The sequence below is a fragment of the Hyla sarda genome, chromosome 8 (assembly GCF_029499605.1).
Source record: "Hyla sarda isolate aHylSar1 chromosome 8, aHylSar1.hap1, whole genome shotgun sequence".
NCBI classification, from domain to species: Eukaryota; Metazoa; Chordata; class Amphibia; order Anura; family Hylidae; genus Hyla; species Hyla sarda.
In genome coordinates, this window is record NC_079196.1 from 50,386,521 (window position 1) to 50,394,545 (window position 8,025).

The window sequence follows — 8,025 nt, forward strand, 5'->3', positions numbered from 1 at the left end:
TTTGTGCATTTTCATTATTTCCTCATCCCCTTCTAAAAATCATAACACATTCAATTTTGCACATAAAATTCCATATGATGGCTTATTATTTGCGCCACCAATTCTACTTTGCAGTGACATTAGTCAGTTTACCCAAAAATCCACGGCGAAACAGAAAAAAAATTCATTGTGCGACAAAATTGAAGAAAAAATTTAATTTTGTAAGTTTTGGGGGCTTCCGTTTCTACGCAGTGCATTTTTTGGTAAAAATTACACCTTATCTTTATTCTGTAGGTCCATACGGTTAAAATGATACCCTACTTATATAGGTTGGAATTTGTCGTACTTTGGAAAAAAATCATGACTACATGCAGGAAAATTTATATGTTAAAAATTCTCATCTTCTAACCCCTATAACTTTTTTATTTTTCCGCGTACGGGCCGGTATGAGGACTCATTTTTTGTGCCGTGTTCTGAAGTTTTCATCTGTACAATTTTTGTATTGATCAGACTTTTTGATCGCTTTTTATTCATTTTTTCATTATATGAAAAGTGACCAAAAGTACACTATTTTGGACTTTGGAATTTTTTTGCGCGGACGCCATTGACGATTTAATTAACAATATATTTTTATAGTTCGGACATTTTCGCACGCGGAGATAAGACATATGTTTATTTTTATTTACACAGTTTTTTATGGGAAAAGGGGGGTGATTCAAACTTTTATTAGGGATGGGGTTAACTTTTTTTTCACTTTTTTTTTTGCAGTGCTATAGCTCCCATAGGGACCCATAGCACTGTACACACTGATCTCCTATGCTGATCCATGCAAACCCATAGCTTTGCACGGATCAGTCAGATAGGTGCTCGATTGCTAAAGCCTGTAGCTCAGGCTTGGAGCAATCAATCAACGATCGGACGCCACAGAGTCAGGTAAGGAAACCCCCGCCTGTGTCCCAGCTGATCGGAACATTGCGATTTTATCACGATGTCCCGATCAGCCCAACTGAGCTGCCGGGAAGCATTTACTTTAGTTTTCAGACGCGGCGGTCAACTTTGATCGCCACGTCTGAAGGGTTAACAGCTGGCGGCACAAAGATCGATGTCGCGCGCTGTTAGCCCAGGGTCCCGGCTATGAATAGCAGCCGGGACCGACCCGGTGTGATGCGGGATCCGGGACCGGGCGTAGGGCACACAGGTACGCCCTACGTCCTTAAGGCGTTAAGGACAAGGGACCATCTGACCACTGTCACTTTAAGCATTAATAACTTTTCATTCTGATTCCAAGATAGTTTTTTGTGACATATTCTACTTTATGTTAGTGGTAAATTTTTGTCGATACTTGCATCATTTCTTGGTGAAAAATTCCAAAATTTTATGAAAAAAATTTAAAATTTTTACATTTTTCTAATTTTGAAGCTCTCTGCTTATAATGAAAATAGATATTCCAAATAAATTATACATTTATTCACATATACAATATATCTACTTTATGTTGGAATAAAGTTGACATGTTTTTACTTTTGGAAGACATCAGAGGGCTTCAAAAATTTCACAAAATTTTAAAAATCAGAATTTTTCAGGGACCAGTTCAGTTTTGAAGTGGATTTCAAGGGCCTTTCTATTAGAAATACCCCACAAAAGACCCTATTATAAAAACTGCACCCCTCAAAGTATTCAAAATGACATTCAGTAAGTGTATTAACCCTTTAGGTGTTTAACAGGAATAGCAGCAAAGTGAAGGAGAAAATTCAAAATCTTCATTTTTTACACTCGCATGTTCTTGTAGACCAAGTTTTTGAATTTTTACAAGGGGTAAAAGGAGAGAAATCTTCCTAAAATTTGTAACCCAATTTCTCTTGAGTAAGGAAATACCTCATATGTGGATGTCAAGTGCTCTGTGGGTGCACTAGAGGGCTCAGAAGGAAAGGAGCGACAATAGGATTTTGGAGAGTGAGTTTTTCTGAAATGGTTTTTGGGGGGCATGTCACATTTAGGAAGCCCCTATGGTGCCAGAACAGCAAAAAAAAAAAATAAAATAAAATAAAAAACATGGCATACTATTTGGGAAACTACACCCCTCAAGGAATGTAACAAGAGGTACAGTGAGCCTTAACACCCCACAGGTGTTTGATGACTTTTCGTTAAAGTTGGATGTGTAAATGTCACGCCCCCTCCCATAGACATGAATGGAGGGGGCGTGGCGTGACGTCACATCCCCAGTCCCGGAAACCCGGAGGCTTCTGAAACTGGAGATTCAGCACCCACATAGAATGCGGATGCTGCAGGGAGATCACGGGGGGTCTCAGCAGCGGGCCCCCCACTATCAGACATCTTACCCTCTATCCTTTGGATAAGGAATAAAATGTTTTTGCCCGGAATACCCCTTTAACCAACATTGTAATTTACTGACATGCTTGTAATGTTACATAAGCAACATCCTTTGTAACAAGCTGCTTTTTGAAGCCAAAACATCAATGATGGTTTTATTGCTTAGTCCAATCAAGGCCTCTTTCTCCACGGACATAAGCACAAGGGCCTCCAAATGTGTTTGCGAGAGGGAATGTCTTAGTCTTCTTAAGATGTATTTCAGTTTTGAAAATGATCTCTCACATGCTACTTGCGAAGAGGAAAGTGTCAGTGTCAATTTGTTTGCATTCCAAAGTGAACTATACGTCAGACTGTATAAGTTGTAACGCACCAATACATTGTAGCAGCAGGCTATACAGCTCTTACAAGTCTTGTACTTTCTACTTTTATCACCAACATCGGAGTATGGCTGTTCCTCAGTTTCAGAGATAAGATGAGAATAGATGGTGTCTTCGTTTAATGACCTTCATTGTTAGTAACACTATATTCTTCATCAAGTGACATTTTCAATCTTTGCCACTTTGATGCAAAATCAAGTAGCTCACTTTACAGTTTCTCTTTCGTTGCATTGGAGTCAAATTTTATTTCAAGTCTACTCAGTCTTTCTAATGGACTGTTGGGAAGGTCTATTAAAATATCTTCAACATTTTTGGGATCTAAACATGCCAAATCTGCAAATAACTGACCATGTGTTGTAAATCGGCTCTGCAGGCTATTAATGATCTTGTCTAAGGTGACATTGTACACCTCCACCCGAAACTGATCACTCGCTAACAGAATTGGTTTGTCTACTGCAAGCTCGCCAGTCATTCCTTTCTTATGTTGTATTCTTCGAGGTGATGGAAAGTCTTCCCCCAATCACAACTTTGCAGTCAGTTGTATCCAACTTGCTGTTTGCCCAGACTGAAAAATTCTTTGCAGCATCTATAATCATTTGGGAATCATGATCATGTGCTTGCAAGCTGTTTACTGTTTCTGTCGCCATTTGGTATGCTTGCAGTACATCCATACCTTGTGTTTGTAGGTACAAGGATAGTGGAGTGGTATTCTTGAAAATAAATAAGTACAGCTGTGAAGTTATAACTGTGTGGAATTTTTGGAGGGATTCTAAGTACCGTATTTTTCGCCGTATAAGACGCACTTTTTCTTCCCCAAAACTGGGGGGAAAAGTTGGTGCGTCTTATTTACGGAGAATAAGACGTATAAGACGCACCTATCACGGCGGTCCCTGCGGCCATCAACGGCCGGGACCCGCGGCTAATACAGGACATCACCGACCGTGGTGATGCCCTGTATTAACCCTTCAGACACGGCGATCAAAGCTGACCGCCGCGTCTGAAGCGAAAGTGACACTAACCCGGCTGCACCGGGAGGGACCTTACCTGCCTCCTCGGTGTCTGCTCCGTGCCGGGATCCCCTGCATGGCCGGCGCTCTCCTTCGTCGTCATCACGTCGTCGCGCACGCCGTCCCATCATCCAATAGGAGCGGCGTGCGTAGCGACGTGATGGCGGCAACAGAGAGCGAGGATACCGGACAGCAGAGACGTTCTGGAGCGACGGGGACACCCCGGGGACGCGGCGACAGCGATGGAGGGCGACATTCAGGGCAGCAGTGACGAGTGGTGATGTGTCCGGAGCGGCAGGGACACGTGAGTATTACCTCCTATACCAGTGGTCTTCAACCTGCAGACCTCCAGATGTTGCAAAACTACAACTCCTGGCATGCCCGGACAGCCAACGGCTGTCCGGGCAAGCTGGGAGTTGTAATTTTGCAACATTTGGAGGTCCGCTGGTTGAAGATCACTGTGACCTATACTTTACATTGTATTCTAGATTTTCCTGATTTAAAATTGGGTGCATCTTATATGCCGGAGCGTCCTATAGGGCGAAAAATACGGTAAGTTCCAGCCTTGTATCTGATGTCAGCATTAAAATGATCAGAACGTGATATCTCTGCCATGGTATGGATCAAATCTACATACAAGGCGCGACTTGGATCATTAAATGAACCAAACACCTTTGTAAGTGCTACATCTCTGGACCACCATCTTGTTTCTCCAATCACAGAAAGAGATCGAAATCTCTCTTCCTGTGACTTTTCACGCCATACATTCATCCGGAGGTAGGATTCACGGATAAATACAGCACAGGAGTTTAACAAGCCAAACAGCAATATTGCCTGAACAGATATCTTTGTGACATCCATCATTACCAGATTTAGTACATGTGCATAGCATCAGACATGAATCTGACCAGGTGCCTTATTACTCAGCCAAGTGCTGAATCCATTGGACTGACCCTGCATATTAGAAGCACCATCTGCTGAGTTCCCAACACAGTTTGTTACATCAATTTCCATGGATTCTACTACATCGCAAACCAGTTCACACAAAGCCTACCCTGTCGTGGATCTGCAGTTTACCACCGCAACCAGACGTTCATGGACCACATTTGTGACATACCGAATTATTATTGAGCACTGGTCTGAGACATTTATATCCTGTGTAGTATTCAGCTGTATTGAGAACAAAAGAAAAAGGGGTTGGTGCAGCTCACAATTTACTACTGTCCGAGGTATCGGGGCAATCACTTATACCCAAAGTGAGGAAATAATCTAAATATGTTGTGCAAAAATAGCCCAGACCTCAAGGATAGTAGTAAAAAAAAAAAAAATGTATAAATAAAAAATATATATATATATATATATATATATATTTTTTTTTATATATATATTTTTTTATATTTTGGTTTTTTTCAAGACCGTGCTTCAATTATACAGATATTTTATTATTATGTATAAGATTTTAATTGCATATATTCCTCACACAGGGCCCTTGTGGGAGGAAAAATAAATGGCAAATATAACATGTAAAATATGCAATGATAAATTCTATGTAAAAAATTTACCGTATAAAACATACAGTGAATTACTAAATTCAGCTACTGGACGTCAAGATACTAAACAGTCTGTGTATGGGGAAATAATGTTGGTTGAATGACCATAAAAGTTATTGCAGTAGTGATTGCTGTATTTTTCGCCTTATAGGACGCACCGGCGTATAAGACGTTGGCTGTTCGGGCATGCTGGGAGTTGTAGTTTTGCAACATCTGGAGGTCCGCAGGTTGAAGACCGCTGGATAGGAGGTAATACTCACGTGTCCCCGCCACTCCGGACCCATCACCGCTGCCCTGGATGTCGCTCCATCGCTGTCCCCGTGGTGTCCCCGTCTCTCCGGACGTCTTCTTCCCCGGGAACCTCGCTCTCCGTCGCCATCATCACGTCGCTCCGCATGCCGCTCCTATTGGATGACGGGACGGCGTGCGCTATGACTTGATGACGTCGAAGGAGAGCGCCGGCCAAGCAGGGGGTCCCGGCACGGAGCAGACACCAAAGAGGCAGGTAAGGTCCTGTAAGCTGTTCGGGACCGCCACGATTTCATCGCGGCGGTCCCGAACAGCCCGAGTGAGCAACCGGGTTAGTGTCACTTTCCCTTCAGACGCGGCAGTCAGCTTTGATCGCCGCGTTTGAAGGGTTAATACAGGGCATCACCGCGATCGGTGATGTCCTGTATTAGCCGCGGGTCCCGGCCGTTGATGGCCGCAGGGACCACCGCGATAGGCGTGTATTCGCCGTATAAGACGCACCAACTTTTCCCCCCCAGTTTTGGGGAAGAAAAAGTGCGTCTTATACGGCGAAACATACGGTAAATATTACCTGTTCCTGGTGATGGTATTGTGCTGTGATGTTTAAGTCCATGCAATGCTCCCGCTGGTGAGTAAGCGCTGGCAGGTGCTGAATGTGGCTGGTCCAGACTGCGCTGGTTCCGATGTTTTGCCACACAGTAACACTCCCCGTGGCGGCGGCGTCTGACGTCAGCCAGGGAGGCGATCGTAGAAGTGGATCTTGGAGCAGCAGAGAGACAGGACAGCACGGAGGATCTCACAGCAAGCGGATCTCCAAGTGGATGGATTGCAGGAGGTAGATGACAAAAGCAAATTGTCTAAATTCCGAACTCACAGCAGCTAGTACACACTGTCGGCTTATAGTGGGTTCTATGTGGTCATAGGCTAGAACGCGTTTTCGGGGTACTCTAGACCACTTCCTCAGTAGCTGTGTATTGAGAACATGCCAGCATCTCTGATCTCTTGGGCAATACCTTTTTTCAGAAGTGCTGAAATTACACAGATGATATTGTTTACTGTAGTTTTGAAATTAATGTAACAAAGCCCCCACGCCCTTTGCTACTTGTTGCACTTTGATGCAGCTTTTAACTTTTTTAATAACTGTATCGAGGTGATTTTTCAGCAAGGGATCAAATTTGCTTAGAAGTAGCAAAATCTCAAAGAAATTTCCATGGTCCAACTTTTCATTATCTAAAGTATATGCTGCTTCAGCTGTTGCCCGATAGCTTAGGCCTCTTTTTCCAATCAACTTGATGTTTCAATCATCCTCTCTAGGATGGCACGCTTTCTCTTACCTTCCTCTTTTCTGGCTGTTGTTAGTTTTCTCAAAGAAATAACTAAATATGTCCATATTCTTTGACCTCATCAAACAAGATTCAGAGCTATTATTGTGTAGGTTGTCTCTTCAATTCTCTGGTATATGTGCGTTTCATCAATGCAACCATCAAGAAAAGCACTGTCGTCTGTCTTTTTACTGAAAGCAAGACACACCATGCAGTAAAAAGCACCATGTCCATGTGAATATGTCAACCAGTGATGCATCTTTCCATCCCGCCTCTGATATAACTTTTTTGAATTAAAAGAAAGGACAACTGGTTGGCATGGATGAAACAATAAGAAGGAATCTACATTTTCAGATTTTGGTCTGATGAACTACATTTTATCATCAACTGTGTCAGACATACCCTCCTTAATGCCAACTATTTCTGGAATATCTTCTTTTGCTAATGATTCTTCATGTTCATCCGTTTCTAGCTCAACAGGGACTCCAATACGGTGGAGAATATCTTCACCTGCATCTGTATCTATATCCGACTGGACCGTGCTTTGCACAGCTCTATGCATGAAATCCAAGGTAAAAAGCATGAAGCATATAGATTAATTGTATAGAAAATAACAAATCAACTGAATAACATGTGCAAGCCTGAAACGGCAGGTATAGATCAACTGAATAACATGTGCAAGCCTGCAACGACAGGTATAGATCAACTGAATAACACAAGCCAGCAACGGCAGGTATAGATCAACTGAATAACACAAGCAAGCCTGCAACGGCAGGTATAGATCAACTGAATACCACGTGCCAGCCTGCGGCAGGTATAGATCAACTGAATAACATGTGCAATCCTGCAACGGCAGGTACAGATCAACTGAATAACACAAGCCAGCCTGCAACGGCAGGTACAGATCAACTGAATAACACAAGCCTGCAACGGCAGGTATAGATCAACTGAATACCACGTGCCAGCCTGCAACGGCAGGTACAGATCAACTGAATAACACAAGCCTGCAACGGCAGGTATAGATCAACTGAATAACACGTGCAATCCTGCAACGGCAGGTACAGATCAACTGAATAACACAAGCCTGCAACGGCAGGTATAGATCAACTGAATAACACGTGCAATCCTGCAACGGCAGGTACAGATCAACTGAATAACACAAGCAAGCCTGCAACGGCAGGTACAGATCAACTGAATAACACAAGCAAGC